The sequence below is a fragment of the Cheilinus undulatus genome, linkage group 1 (assembly GCF_018320785.1).
Source record: "Cheilinus undulatus linkage group 1, ASM1832078v1, whole genome shotgun sequence".
In the NCBI taxonomy this organism is placed as follows: Eukaryota; Metazoa; Chordata; class Actinopteri; order Labriformes; family Labridae; genus Cheilinus; species Cheilinus undulatus.
Genome location: NC_054865.1, coordinates 20,935,365 through 20,951,293, shown reverse-complemented (window position 1 = coordinate 20,951,293; position 15,929 = coordinate 20,935,365). Strand labels below are relative to the sequence as shown.

General features: G+C 39.9%; 1 protein-coding gene across 2 annotated transcripts in view; it reads right to left on the bottom strand.

Annotated features, from left to right (window-relative positions):
* cdh8 (cadherin 8) overlaps positions 1-15,929 on the bottom strand; it is a 173,778-nt gene that overhangs the window by 98,782 nt on the left and 59,067 nt on the right. The window lies entirely within an intron of this gene.

Sequence of the window (15,929 nt, the reverse complement as noted above, 5' to 3'; positions counted from 1 at the left end):
GGCCTTACAAACATTTTTGAAAAATGCACTCAGGTAAATAAATTTTGTTGCCAACCTTTGTGTCCCTCGTGTCCTGTTGTGCCTATGTTGACCTTGTTGCAGGAAACCCATTTAATCACATCCACTCAGTGCAGCGACAACAGAGGGTGGCATTTGTGACAGCCTCAGCTATTTGCATCCTTTTCCTCATCATTACAGAAACAGGCACACAACAGCTTGCCGAATGCCCTGCTACACAAATATGCACACACTCTCTCTCTCATTTACTTTCCCTTTTATGAATTTTGTTTGTTATTTACCTCGGTCCTTTTCATTTTTCAGCTTTCTACTTCATGGGCACAGCAAAAAGGGAAAAGAAAAGGGCCGACTTTGTTTGAGAAACGACACTGTGGCTAAGGAGAAGGCTGCTTTTTGTCCCCAGTCTCATTGAGAGTCTTTTGCTATTCATCGGGGCAAGGCAGCCAGGCCAGCAAGGGAGGCAATCTTATGCAGATCACATTGAAGGGCTTCATTACCTAGAAGCCAGCTACTTTTTGTTCTCCCTCAAGGGAAGAGTGAGAGAGAGCATTAGCTTAGCAAAAGAGAGCAATGGCGAGCAAAAGGGAGGGCGAAGTACAGAGGAGGAGAAAAAAGTGTTTGCATGAGAGAAAGAGAGGGAGCGAGTTACAAAGAGAGCGAGTCTCTGCGGGCAGCGCGGGGACAAATTACACCTGAACAACAGCATCTTTATGACTGCATGGTGGCTTTTTGCCAACACTGAGACGCTGTGTATTTGTGCACTTATATGCACTTATGTATGTGCGAACTGTGTGTGCATGGGTTTGATGTACATGCATTTATAGTGTGTGCATGTTTGCCTGTCTGCAAAAAATTAAGCCCCAGGAGGATCTAAAGGGTTTATATTACTATATCTGGAGCATTGACTGATGATGTTACATGCATTATTCAGAGGTACACTGGATAATAAATAACATTTGATGAATTAGTAATACACATTTGTACGTGATACTGAGCTGCGGTGACTGTGTATGTATATTTATTTTTACTCCTCGACATCATGTAGATAGCTGCCTCCTTTTTCATGTAATGGCTTTAAGAGTGAAACAAAGTCATGCTGATGTAGCTGTTACTATGCGTCAGCTGACGCTTTTGCTACATGCAAGCGTGGGGAAGAAGATGAATGCATAAACAGAAAAAAACAGCAACTGGGTTAGTAATCACTGACGCACACATGTAAATAAATAAATGAATAAACAAACCAACACATTTCTGTGTGCTTCTCCTTAATTATAGCAGCTTAATGTGGCCGTAAGCTTACAATTACTGAACACAGTACTCGGCTAGCCAAGGCTTGGCTAACCTACAGTGGCTATATAAAGTATTCAACCCCCTTGGATATTTTATTGATTTCATAAATCAGTCACAATCAGTATAATTTGACTTTTTTTGACAAAAAAAACTCTTAAATAACCAAGTGAAGGGGATCACCTGAGTGCACCGAATGTGTTTTGAGTCACTGTAGTATAAAAACACCTGTGGCTGTAAGAGCCAGTCACTGGTTGATCAGTATTCCTGGCTATCATTACACCATGAAGACAAAAGAACACTCCAAGCAACTCCGAGAAAATGTTACTGAAAAGTATAAGTCAGTAACCTGACACGCCAGATGGACTTGTTTCAAAGTGTGATTGGATGAATGTTCTGTCTGCCACATCTCTACGGGCCAATAAGAGCGACAAAACACATGACGTAGCTGCTATCGAGCTGTTGCATAACGTGAAACATTGCGACTATAGACATGTAAGTACTCGACTTTTGTCATTTTTGAAATGAAAACATCTCTGCTGTTCTTTGTTCTTCTTTTACCAAAGAAGTTCTGATGAAACTGGCGCTTTAGCAGCATCCACGCGAAGCTCCTCCTCCATAACTGTACCAGCTCTTGCTGCTGCTTGTTTACATCACGACTCTGCTGTGCCTGAAAGTACTGCCCCTCATCGCTGATTGGTCCTGTCACTTTCTAACTGGACCCAAACGGTTCAGATGGGAGCTTTCCAAGATGGATTCGCCAGTGAGAAACAAGGAAACAGGCGTATCCATCTGCTTTGCAAGGTTAATAAGTCAAGGGATGGATACAAAAAATATTCCAAAGCACTGAACATCCATCATCAAGAAATGTCACATGTGTAAATCTGCCTAGATCAGACCATCCTCACAAACTCAGTGACTGTGCAAGAAGGAGACTAGTGAGAGAGGCCACCAAGATACCTATGACTACTCTGATTTAGTAACAAGCTTCAGCAGCTGAGATGGGAGAGACTCTGCATACAACAGCCTTTGCCTGGGTTCTCCACCAGTCAACACTTGTGTGTGAGAGAGAAGCAAAGAGAAAACCACTGTTGAAGAAAACTGAGATTAAATCTCCATTAGAGTTCTCCAAAAAGGCATGTGAGAGACTCCATGGTCAAGTGGAAGAGAGTGTTTTGGTCTGATGAGAACAAAATGGTACTTTTTGACCATACTTTGTTTGGAAGACACCAAACACTGCACATCACCACTAAAACACCATCCCCCCTGTGGTGGCAGCATCATGCTGTGGGGATGCCCCTTGGCAGCTGACCCTGGAAGGCTTGTAAATTTGTAATGGAGTTCCAGGTAGTGAGGGAGGCTATCTGCAGATTGGCTTCATAGAGTCATGCAGATTTGTAGCTCACTTTTAAAGCTGCAGTTAAGCTGCATTAGAGGGTAAAATGAATGCTGAAAAATAAAGGAAAATCCTGGAGGACGATCTCATTCAGTCTGCAACAGAACAACTTGGGAAAATATGTTTTATTCCAGCAAGACAATGGGCTGAAGCATACACTAGAAGCTACACAGAAATGGTTTAAAGACATCAAGGTAAATGTTCTGGATGGCTGAGTCAAAAACCTCAATCCAACAGAGAACTTGTGGCTGGACTTGAAAAGGGCTGTTCATGCCTGATCCCCATGCAACCTGACAGAGCTTAAGCAGTTTTGCAAAGATGGCGTAAGATTGCAGTGTTCAGACGGTTAAGTCTGATTGAGAACTATCCACACAGACCCGGTGCTGTGATTTCAGCCAAAGGTGACTCTACTAAGCACATGAAGGAGCAGTGGTGTCCTATTTTACATCAGTGTGGCTGCAGGTAGATGTAGCTTGGCCAAAGTGTGCTGAAAGGGGTGATAAAACTGTAATTAATTGGGATTTTGAAAAGGTAATGCAGTATTTATGGACCTTGATCATATCAACATAAATGCATTAATACAGTCTTCTCTAATTCTATTTCAATTAGTTTAGAGCAGGGGTGTCCAAACTATGACCCAGGGGCCAAATGTGGCCTGCAGCCCATTTTTGATTTGCCTGCAGCAAATTCTAGAGATAAAATGAAATATGGCCAACATCAAACAATATGAAGCTTGTGCCTAACTGTATTTTACTTCTTGTTTTCAGCACAAGGCAGTGCTGCCATGTTAAATCTGTAAACAAACATTTTGACAAGAAGATATCTTGATTAATAACATCACTGGATTATCACAGCAAATAGATTTTAAATTTTCAGGGGCAGAGCCAGTGGTAGCCAGGGCTAAATTGGGCTCCCTGAAATCTGATTGGCTCCCCAAAATCCTGAAAATGACTATCTGCCCTGTCAGCCATTAACTAGCCATTTAGGCATACTCAATCGCTGAGCATGTATTAACTTGCATCGGATTAGTCTTATTAACTTTGAAATCCTCATGGCAAAGTATATGAAGTGGCCCCATCATTCAAATATATTTTTTTATGTGGCCCTCTGTGGAAAAAGTTTGGACACCTCTGGTCTAGAATGATGAGAGCATGTCTGACAAAATGCATTTGGTTGCAAACACTCAACTTTTGATGAAATGAAAATAAAGGTAATGTGAACTGAACTGAAACCAATAAAAATACTCTACTTTTGACTGTGAAAAAATATTAATATATTCTTCAAATCCTGGACAGTCTCCATTTAATTTTGAAAATATACAGTGCTTATATGTATTAGACCACCTGTCATAAAAACGAGAGAACATAAATATTTTAGAAATCTTTCAAAAACTTGTTTAAAACTAAAAATGCATTCCCGCTGGCATTGTTTTTATTTACTTTTCCACAGTCTCTTGTTATTAAGTTCCAAATAGTTTCTAGCGGTTCCCACAGAGTTGCTTTAGATGAAACTTCTGTGCCATCAATCTCTGAATCTACTAAATCCCAAATTTGTTCAATAGGATTCAAATCCGGACTTTGACTTCATCAGTTCCAGTACTCCAGATTCCTTTTTCTTCGTCAAATAGTCTCTGCACAGCTTTGAAGTATGCTTGGGGTCATTGTCTTGTTGGTATATGAACCCACGACCAATCAGATTTAGTCCAGAAGGGATTCCATGATGCACTAAGATGGTGTGGTAGATGTTCTTGTTCATGACACCGTTGACTTTCACTCATTTGCCCACGCCGTAACTACAAATGGAACCCCATACCATAATGGAATCTCCACCGTGTTTCACTGTGGGTGCAATGCATCTGGCATCAAAACGTTCTCCAGCTTTTCTGCGGACATAAACACGACCATGCTGACGGAAGAATTCAAACTTGGACTCGTCCGCCCAGAGTGCCTTCTTCCAGTCATCAACAGTCCAGTGTTTGTGCTCTCTGGCAAATCTGAGGCATTTCTGGGTGTTTGCAGGCCTCAATAATGGCTTCTTATCAGCTATTCTTCCCTTTAAGCCTTGTTCCATCAGTCGTCTGCTTATGGTCATTCTGGAGACTTTCTCAGACTCTGATCTAGAAGCATTCATCTCTGCCTGAAGATCAGCAGTGGTCTTCCTTCTGTCTCTAGTACTTCAGATCTTGAGATGTCTGACATCTGCTTCAGTTAACTTTGGTTTCCTGCCTCTTCCTTGGCGCATTTTGTAAGTACCAATCTCAGCAATTGACTCCAAAGCATACTTGACCACACTGTGAGAACACTTTATGTCTTTCCCTATTTGTCTCAGAGACCATTCAGCATCATGAAGTGCTTTAATGCGGACTCTTTCATTTTCAGTGAGCTCTCCACGTTTTACCATTTTGAACAGGAATGAGGGATTTCAAACTGAATTCACCTTTTTATACCCAAATTTGAGCCGGCTCACTGGGCTTCTCTGAGAAGTCAGAAATTAATCAAGCATAACATTCAACCACTGAAACTAATTTTTCTGTTCAGGAATGCAAGTAGATAACTATAATTTGACATATTAATCAAGAAATATTAATGTGCTTTACTATTTTTTCAGGGTTTTTTTTTTTGTAAATCAGTAAATTTGAAAATTCATGGATGACAATAATAATTATATTTTAGCATTAAAAATATCATTTGGGTTAAAGAGCTTCTACAGATTGGTGTATTAACCATTGCAGAAACATAAAAATGATATTGTTAATTACCAATGCTGATAATTTAGGGCAGCTGTGGCATAAACCTTACTTTGGGTGGTGGTCAAATAAACGTGTTAAGCACTGTATATGACAGGTTTAAGAACTGAAGCATGGCTAATGTTAACATAGTGCTAGTCAATTATGATTTTAGCCTTGCAGGATCATAGAAACAAGATAATGGGGATTACACTATTACTGTCACATGTCTTGTTGCTCTTTTTTCCATCCAAAGATTTTGTCATGTTGGTGAATTATGCAGTGGATATCATCAAAAGCATTGTGATTTTTTTTCATATCCATTAGTAATACTTGTTGGATCTGTTTTCACTTATTTGCTTTGCTTGGTTTTCAGAAAGTTCATTATGTCATGGTAAAGAGTTTAAGTTTTATAAATGCATTGATGCAGGTGTTGTAAAAACAGTGTGTAAAGTTTCATAATGATGATTTTAATACTAATCTACATAATCTTGATAATGGTTTTGCCATAATTGAGCAGTCTTAGTTTAATGAGGTGCTAATTTAAGGCCAGTTACATAACTGATGCAGGTTACATAACTAACAAGTACTGCATATGTTACTTTGGTAATATACATGAGTTAAAGTCAGCCTCTTGAAAGAAGTCAACATGTATAATGTTTTATACTGCAATCAAGTGGCCTGGTTTGAAGTTCTGTATCTTCTCACCAGTTCATCTGAAGTCTTCTACCCTCCTCATTATTTACAATCTGACATCTAAAATATATTAATTATCTAAAGGAAAATGTCAAAAAAGTACCCACCAGGGATTTCTGTATCATCACATATTGATGGTTTTGGCATCAGACTAAGCTGCTTCATTGAACGTGCTGAGAGTGAGAACAGGCTGCACATCCACACAGATGCACAAATGCAGATGTTGTTGCCAAATGAGGTGCGATAGATGGGAATAGCTGGTTATTTACAGAGAAACGCCAGCATGTCAGTTAAACCCTTCCTGCCTCGGAGGCCTTTCCTATCCCCATTTAGCGCGGCCACAGAAAAGGGCAGGCTGGCATGCATGCCGCCTGGCAGTGAGACAGGCCTGAGAGAGTCACAGCCTTGGCCAGGTTCACTGATCTGACCCCCTCTCACCCCAGCTTGGCCTGTGAGCAGCCCACCACCATCACGACAGCACATATCTGCCTCGTCCCTGCCCAGCCCAGGAGCGTGCTCGTCAGATGTTCCCGGCCCAGCTCTGGCCCAGCTGCCCACTATGTTAAAGGGCCAGGGGCCCCCTGCCACTCAGTCCATCTGCCAAGCTGCAGACCAGAGTCTAGGATCAGAGAAGATAGAGACACAAACACCAGACACCCTCGCTTTTAGCTCTGTGCTCAAAGCTCAGCAGAGCAATGCCAGATAAAAGATGCACTATAAATGTGCTTCTTTTACTTATGTGGGTTGCTGTGACCCTGAAATACTGCTAGGGTTTATTCAAGTTAAACTGCATTTACTGCTTTCAGACTCACACTTTCCACACCCAACGATATGTTCAAGATTTACTGCAAGATCAGCACAGTGATGTACAATAATATTTTTAGGTATATCCAGGAAGGAGATTTTTATAGAACATCTGACCCAAGTGGAGCGTGAAATGTCTCAAAATAACTCAGCTTTCCCGGTATTGATCTGAAAGTTGCCGATGTGTAGAAAAAGTGGAGAGCGATATGAATCAGTGAGGAATGTGTGGGGAGATGGATAGCTTGATTTATAGATAGATACAGGGAAAAAAAGACCCCCCACACACAGCCATCCATGCTTTGATGAAACATACAGCAATATTTAACAGTGTTATCCTTCATGCAGGATTATGTATCAGTGGATCACTTACCAAACTGTGTGGTATTAAATCGTCTGTGATCACACAGAGCTCTCCGCTGTATGTTGTAAGCGTGTAACGATCAGCTCTGATAAAGGTCTGCATCTTGCTCATTTCCATACGTCTCCCCTTGATCAAGTCTGCTCATTTATCGTCCAAATCTGCGATGACAAGCCTTTACTTATTTTCCCAGCTGCCTCTGGTGATGAGAGCGTAATCAGAAACATCATTAAGGCCCTACATGGACGGCTGTGCCTGTTAGTCCTGTTACCCGCACCCATAATAACTCTAAAAATGCAAATCAACTCCAGGTAATCTATTAATGTCACTTCAATTTTATGTCTGCGCTCCAATTTAGCAGATCCTGACACGTTTGGCGAGGCTCTGTGCTGCCATACAGGTATTCATTTTGCAGGGTTTCAGAGAGCACGGCCCATGCGAACACGAGACGGGCCATCTGTCTGCGTGCCCGTTTATTAATCGCCCTGATAATGAAGCACACTCACAGCCTAACACTCCTGGGGCATCTCTCGCATGAGTTCCATCCAGCAAAACAACTTTCAGCAAGTTTGTTTCACGGTGTAGCAATTATTGTCATTGGCACCCTGTTAGCACAGGGAGGATGGTCTGGCGACCTTTTTCTAATTACCTGCAGCGTCACTTCGAGTAGACTTTGTAATTTCCAACTACACCACAACCCCCTTGTCAGTTGCAGAGCCTTGTAATTCTAGCATATGGTCGACAGACATATGGGGGAATTTGTCAGCTTGTACTGGCCTTAAAGTCAAAGACCCCATTAACAGAGAAGCAGGATCTACTAATCCTGTGAGATCTGTGCATCCGTGCAAATGAATTATAATGATATTCATGAAGATGCTTGCACAAATAAGAATCAAACCCACATGTATTTGAAGTGACAGCAGCAAAAGACAATTAACTATGAAATAGACTGTGTATATGGAACCAAAATTATAGAGAAGTCATGAAGAGAGGAGTATATTACATATTAATTTGCTGAATCAATTGATAATGATTTAAATTATAATCCTTAAAGAAAAGACACATTGCCTTAATTTGGCTGGAGATTAGAAGCAGAGAAAATTACACAACCTGGGGATTTCTAAAGCACATAAAACAAAATCAATGAGATTATCTTCAAAAATACAATATGAGTTATAAACGCTATTAATTGATGTTCCTATACTTACAGCAAATCAAATGAGAGGGTGTACTGTAGGGAGAGGGTTGCTCATAAAAGAAAGATGAGTCCAATCCTGCAGCTTCTCACTGTTTTCCACATCGATATCTTCCAATTTTCACTTCTTACGTGTCTTGAATTAAAATATAACATCTAAATTAGTTAGTCCATCTCATTTCAACTAACTTAAGTCAGTTTTACTTTCAACATTGGCAGAATTCTAACTTATTAACAGCAAATCAGTCTTATTTCTTACATTTTCTGTCTTGAAAATGCAGCTTTGTCTAAAAGTGTCTGGTGAATTTAGTGTAAATTCACCAGACACTTTTAGACAAAGCTGTCTAACATAACAGCTGTCAAAGCTGTTACAATAGACAATCTTACAGGAAACCAGACATAAATACACTTGCACTGATTTAAGTTTTTGCAGTGCAAAACCACATTTTTAAAACTAAGAATAAAAATGTTTCATTGTCATTGTTTGGTTAAAGGAACTACCAATCCATCAAACCTCATGTCCTCCATGTATTCTGTTATGACACTCTGTGAGTGCAGCGTTTCACCGTCCATTGTTGTTAAAACAGTTTATTCCTATTAGGGGTAGAAATCACTAGTGTCCCCACGATACAATATTATCACAATGGCATGTTTCAATATTATTGCAATTTTAGTAGTAGTGCAACTGTTAAGCTGATTTAGCATTAGCCTTGCCTTCACTTTTATCATATTACCAGTATTGTGTTTTCAAACCTCATGGGTCATGTCCATGATTTCCGTGCCCTGCTTGCATCCCTAATGTCCTTTCCCTGGTGCTGCCATATTGGTTGTACTAACTTTATCCTGCTGTCATCACCTCTGCAGACCTCACTGGACCAAGGGCACAACAGCATCATCAAGTGGACAGAAAAGTAACAGATGCTATTTATCCAGTATCATAGACTTCAGTAAACTTGCAAAGCAGATGGATACGCCCGTTTCCTTGTTTCTCACCGGCGAATCCATCTTGCAAAGCTCCCATCTGAACCATTTGGGCCCGGTAAGAAAGTGACAGGACCAATCAGCGACGAGGGGCAGTACTTCCAGGCGCGGCTGAGTAGTGATGTAAGCAAGCAGCAAGAAGAGGCCAGTGCAATTATGGCAGAAGACATTAGCGTGGATGCTGCTAAAGCGGCAGTTTTATCAGAACTTGACAAAAGAAGAACAAAGAACAGCAGTGAGTTGTTTTCTTTTCAAAAACAACAAAAGTCGAGTACTTACATGTCTACAGTCACCATGGTTCGCGTTATGCAACTCTCTATGGAGTTTACTCGTCAGTAGCAGCTACAACGTTGTGTGGTTTGTTGCTCTGATTTGTCTGTAAAGATGTGACAGACTGAACGTTCATCCAATCACCAAGGCTCTGCCCTTTTCCAAATGACATCTATTGAAGGTTTTTCAGATGAATGTGATGTGCCAGGTTTAGACTTTAGTTCATATTAGCAATTTATTTGAAAAAAAAAAGTCATCCTTATGGTAATGTTAGCTAGCTTACAGTAATCATAGCAATCTCTTTCTTAAACTTACACTTTATCAGTGCGTGTGGGCCGGAGCCCAGAGGGACTGTAGGTGTAGGTGACTGTAGCAGCTGATCAGACAGAGGAAGAGAGAGAAAATTGAGCATCCCTTCTGTTAATGTATCAGAAAGGGAGATGTGTTAAATATGAACTCTCCTGTTACTTTTTTTAAACAGTGTTTATGCGGTTGATGTTATTCCTCGCCTATAAATTTGGGATCGTACAACAGACCTCCTCACAGATCAGCTGTTGCAGCCAAACCTCTGAATGTTGAGTGACACATTTCAAATCGTAAATTGTGTTATGTATGAAATGTACAGCTATATAATATTGGCATAAGAGCACTTGTAAGGAGAAACTTTAGTAGCAGAGGTGCTGTTAGTATGAAGAGAGCAGAGGAGCGAACGCACATTTGGACAGTAGAGTTTTAATAAATAAGTCCAGTAAAACAAGCTGAAATTAACTGAAAGAGAAGAACTTTTTATATCCTATATGTTTCAAAACTTTGTTAACAATCTCATAAACGCCTCTTAATTTTTTCTATCAGATAAAGGCGTACGAAAAGCTGCATGGACCATAAGAAAACACAATTAATTAATTACAGAGACGCTGACTCACACTGGATTAGTATCACATATGGACCTCTGTGTGCTAAAATATGGTTGGTAAGTTACCCTGGAAGTTTTACTCCTCAAATCACAGACATGGTCCATTTGCACAGGTTTAAAAACACAGACATCCTATTACAAATTACCAGATGTCCCCAGGTAATACTTGTCCTGTGCAAATAGGGCATATGACTGTCATGATGTCTTCACATATCTCCAGGTCTAAGTTTAAGCATATTTGTCTCTGATGCCCAATAACATTAATAACATGTCTATTATTGCAGTCTAGAAAAGCTGACATTTTCAAGACTCAGTTCTCCTAGTAAAACCTATTTGAGTGGCCACACAGTTTCTAAAAGTAGACTTATCCTGGCTCCTTACACTAATGAGATCAAACTCCTCTCTCTTTCTGGCTGTCTCCCCTCCAGCATTATCTCCACCTTTACTCTCCTCTTCCTCTCTTGGTTAAACTGTACTCAGACGGTCTGCCAAACAATTAAAATGGTAGTCACCTCCATCCTCAGCCATTCAGGAAAATGAAAGTCAGAGAAAAGTCAGAGAAAGCCACACATCTTATCCGACTGGCTCTTTTAAAGGAAGAACAAAAGGTCTTCCTCCTTCATTTCCCATTAACCTCCATGCTCCTCTGCACACAGGAAACATGGTGACCTCGCTGGCCCATGTCACATATCTCATCCGGCTTGTGGGGACTGCTTCCTTTGGGGGATGGTGACATTCAATGAGAGGGTTTTTCTATCTAAGCACAGTCCTTGACAGATAAAAGGTGGGTGTTGATATTTGTCCCAGGTCTCACTGATACAGCGTGGAAACACTCTCGATAAGGGAGAAGCCGGTTAGACACTGATGAAGTCTGGAGTGGAACTGACAGGCTCTGTAAGTGGATAACATCGTCAGGAGAACCAGCCCGTTACGGCCTGGATTAGATTTTTTTGATTATTCAACGCAGGTGGGTCCTCACTAAGCAGAAACACATCGGCACACTCAGCATTGTCTGAACTCAATTCGACATGTATGCAGCATCCCGTAGCATTTGCCGTAATAACATTTTAATGCTTCTTGGGTTTCACATTGAGGTGAAGATTTGCTCACATGCAGCTTACTTCACCAAAATGCTCATTTTCCACCCTCTTTTTCTGTGGACTTTATTAGTTATCCAGTGCTCAGCACACTTCCACTAATCCAGTCCTGCATAAATTCTCATTTCTGCACGATAAAGATAAAACACCACTCTGAAGAAAAGCAGTGATTTATGAACACAAGGCAGGAGACATGAATGACTTATTGTTTGTTTGTCCGGAGCATCTGATTCTTCCCATAATGCCGCAGTGCATGAAAACTTAACAAGAGGGAAACTAGTCGCTGAAAGAAAGAGGCCTTTCAAGCAAACAACTGAGCATTCGTGAATGTTTAATTAATCAGAAGTGACAAAAGGGAACAACAATCAACAAAGAGATGCCGATTTCCATTTCTTATGCATTATTCCCACAAGAAAATCACAGAGTGCTGTCAACCACCACTTTGCTCTCTACCCCGTCACTATGGCGGTCCCTGAACCGCGCTGACAAAACCCTTAGAGAGCTGCAGTACATTTCAAGTGAGATCCAAAACAATGCACAGCAGGGATTGAGTAATAGAGTTCAGACAGCAAGAGTTCACTGTGATTCTGTGTTTACATGGATTTTTTATGCATTGTGTCTTGTTCCTGTTTGCAGCAGCCGCAGCAATTACAAATCAGCTGCAATGATCATGAGGATCTGAAGCAAAATGGCAGCCACATTTGACACAAAAGATGTAACCTACAGCTGGGACTCACCACGCAGACTCCATAGCACCATCTGCCCTAGCATGTTGTGTCAGCATCATGACAGGTAACAAGAGCAAGCCGGATGAGGGAAACACAATAACAAGAGCAAACGGCCCAACAACAGACCTGAGCACCTTCGCTGAACTCGTCCAATGTCAAAAAGACATAAAGACACTCTCTGATCTCCTTCCTGCCGCTGATAAAAACATTTTCTACAAGACTCCCACTGCTCTGAGGTCAGTGGTGAGGATCCCCTGAAGAGAAAAACGCACATCCACATACATTCTTCTGCCGATCCTTGATGAGAAATACATCTGAATTATGTGATCATCGTGCAGCGGTCATTTAAATGCATGGGCCGAATAAGAATGTGAATACATGAATACATTAGCATAGAGTGGAATGGAAAGTGTTTGCAGGCGTTTGTGTACCACTTTGAGGGGAATGGAAGAATAGTAGCTTGTGGCAATTAGCATCAGTCAGTGTTGTCAAGCTAAGTGGCAAGGAGATGCAGTTTGTTAAGTATAAATGCAAATCTGTTATACTTTACTTAGCTTCTCCAGCTTCCTGTATGATTATACCAAATTACTCAAATCTCCAGATATCCCTTTTTTCCTCACAATGGCGTTTACATAGAAGAAAAGTACAAATTTAATGGTCAGTAGCCCACAGCTCCTCCTCATTATAATCTTCCTTAAAATATCATATTGTGAGCCTTCCAATCTCTGCATAAATATTTGATCATAGTGATTACCAGTTTATATCACATAACCCACTGCACACATGAAAATGTAAAAGAATGCAATAAAAAAAATCCACATATTCCCAAACGCTCCAGATCATTAAATAGCTTGGCCTTTGACCTGAACAAAGCGGAGCGGAGCATTTTTTTAACACTTGCCAAGAGGGTGAGAGCTGTATCTACATATGCTGATGCTGCTGTAGCATGTCTGAAACATGCTAAGGCTGCTTTTTTATTTAAGTTGTGTGAAATGAGCATTTAGTGTTTCCTCATGTGATGAGCTGTGTGCAGTGCAAGAATGTTTGACTCACATTTTACATTAGAGAGACTGCACATGATGCTCGTTAAAGGATTTAACATTTGCATTATACAGCTTACTAGGGCTGGGCTCACACCAGAGGAGGTTTAAATCAAATTTATGGGAAAAACAATCCATTTGCATAAGTCACAGATGATATTTTCCATATATACAGCGCTTTGTAAGAGTATTTGCCCCTGTTTATTCTTATTCTTTTGTAAATTGGTCAAATTTAAAAAAAAATCATAATATACAAACTGCATTATTAAAATGATGTATCCTTTTATTGGATAAAGCCAGTCAAATCTGCCTCGTTCTAAGTGATAAAGTAGTTACACACTAAACCTAATAACTGGTTGTGCCAACCTTGGCGGCAACAACTTCAAGCAAGTATCTGTGGTAACTGTCAGTGGGTCTTATACATCACTGTGGAGGAATTTTGGCATCTTAATGAATTAAATCATCATTTAAAAAATGGAAATGGATTTAGTATTTACTTTAGTTATCTTTGTCTAAGATAAAAAATGCTCTATGATCTGAAACATTAAAGAGCAAAAAATATTTTTAAAAGAAATCAGGAAGGGGGCAAATAGTTTTCCACAGCACTGAAATTATAATCCTAAACATTTGCACACTACACAATATGATGGTGTTTAATCAAACACCTCTGAGTGTTATAAAGATGATCTGTTGTGCAACAGTAAGCATGTAGCAACTCATGTAATATTGTAAGATCTCATGTAATGACAAAAGGGAGAAACTCAATAAGACAGGGCTCTGTCTTGATTTGCTGCACTGAGATTTAACAAAACCTAACTAAAAACAAGTTGTTTTGTCTTCAAAAATTACAAAATGTCAGCATGTGTTTATTTCTGTAAAAGTAGCAGGATTGCTAATGTAAGCCTAATATTATAAGTTAAATGAGAGTTCTCAAATGTTTGTTTAGATATTTTTTTTTTCCAAAGCTGCACATTTAGGTATCATCAGACATGTAGGATACTATCTGAGGCTCAAAGACTGGATTGGTACATTACCTTTAATGTATTTAGAGACCCTGTAAAGTGAAAACAAAAATGTGTGTCTTAACTCACTAGATATCTTGGAATATGGTTGCAGTAAATATGTGAAAACAATGAGATCTACATGTGACTGAATTTTGGATTTAGACCATTAGAAAGTTTTTCACCTCTTTCCTGGCCGGGTTTAATTTGGGCGGGGCTAAATATGTGGACTGGTGATGTCACAAGCCCACATTAGGGAATAACCCTTCTAACACTACGATATAAAGTCACAGAGTAGTTCATCCCAGTACAATCTGTTGTTAGCTGATGTCACTGTCTTTATTCATTGTGAGGTAAATTTGCCACAGTGGCCTACGGATCATTTAAAGCATAATAAAAGAGAGATTTGAGCCAGAAAATGGACTTTTTCTCTTCTCTGGCACAGAACCAGGAAGCTGCTCATAAGGTCAGGGGGCAGGATAATGGTGTCAGAGCTTTCCTCCATTCAGATTGTAACATTTTTCAAATTTGAGAGGACTATTTCTCGTAGTGGGCGTGGCTTCAGCACATTCAACAGACACTCCTACACCATCCTGGAGCAGATTTTACTGCCTCATTTCTCGTGATTTTGAAGATTGATTTAATAACCTTAGAGATGTTTTAGTTGACTGAAATTCGAACTAAGGGCTCATAACACAGTGGCCTGTCACACAACAACCCTAAATACAGATTTGTTGCAACTTTACAAGGTCTTTAACTGGTTAGAAACTTGTAGTATTCAAATTTCTGTCTATCGTATTTCTTTTTGGAATTGTTTTGTAGGTGCCACTTGAACATTGGCATTGATGGCCTGCTGCTCTGGATCTGCTCTGAATACTGACATTTACATATTTAAATTAGCTGTAAATCTATCCAATTCATCGATGTTATTGTGGCTCTGTTTATTTCTAGTCTATCCACATATTCTTTTCCACATTTCAATTCCAACAGTCTTGGTAGATGATTGTACCACATGAGTCTGGTTCTGTTTGAGGTTTCTGCCTGATTTACGATGGTTTATGATTTTTTTTTTTTTTTTTTTTCTGTAAATGTTACCATGGAGGAGTCTTTGTAAACAATTTAAGAAAGAGTACAGTCCAGACCTTCTCTATTTGTACAGTGTCTTGAGATAACACTTGTAATGAAGTAACACTATACAAATATAGATTGATCAATTAAAATGTATTGGATTTATCTTTTTCCTAGTTAGAACGAGCTGGAAAATACTACCAGTACTGACCAATTAAGGCTATAACAGAGTCCTTCCCTAAATGTTCTATAGGGGAAATAAGGTATAAATATCCCAAAGCCCCTGAAGTATGGGCTCAGCCTCAGAATTTCCTAACATAAAAAAACTCTATCATCACTCTGAGTAAGCCAA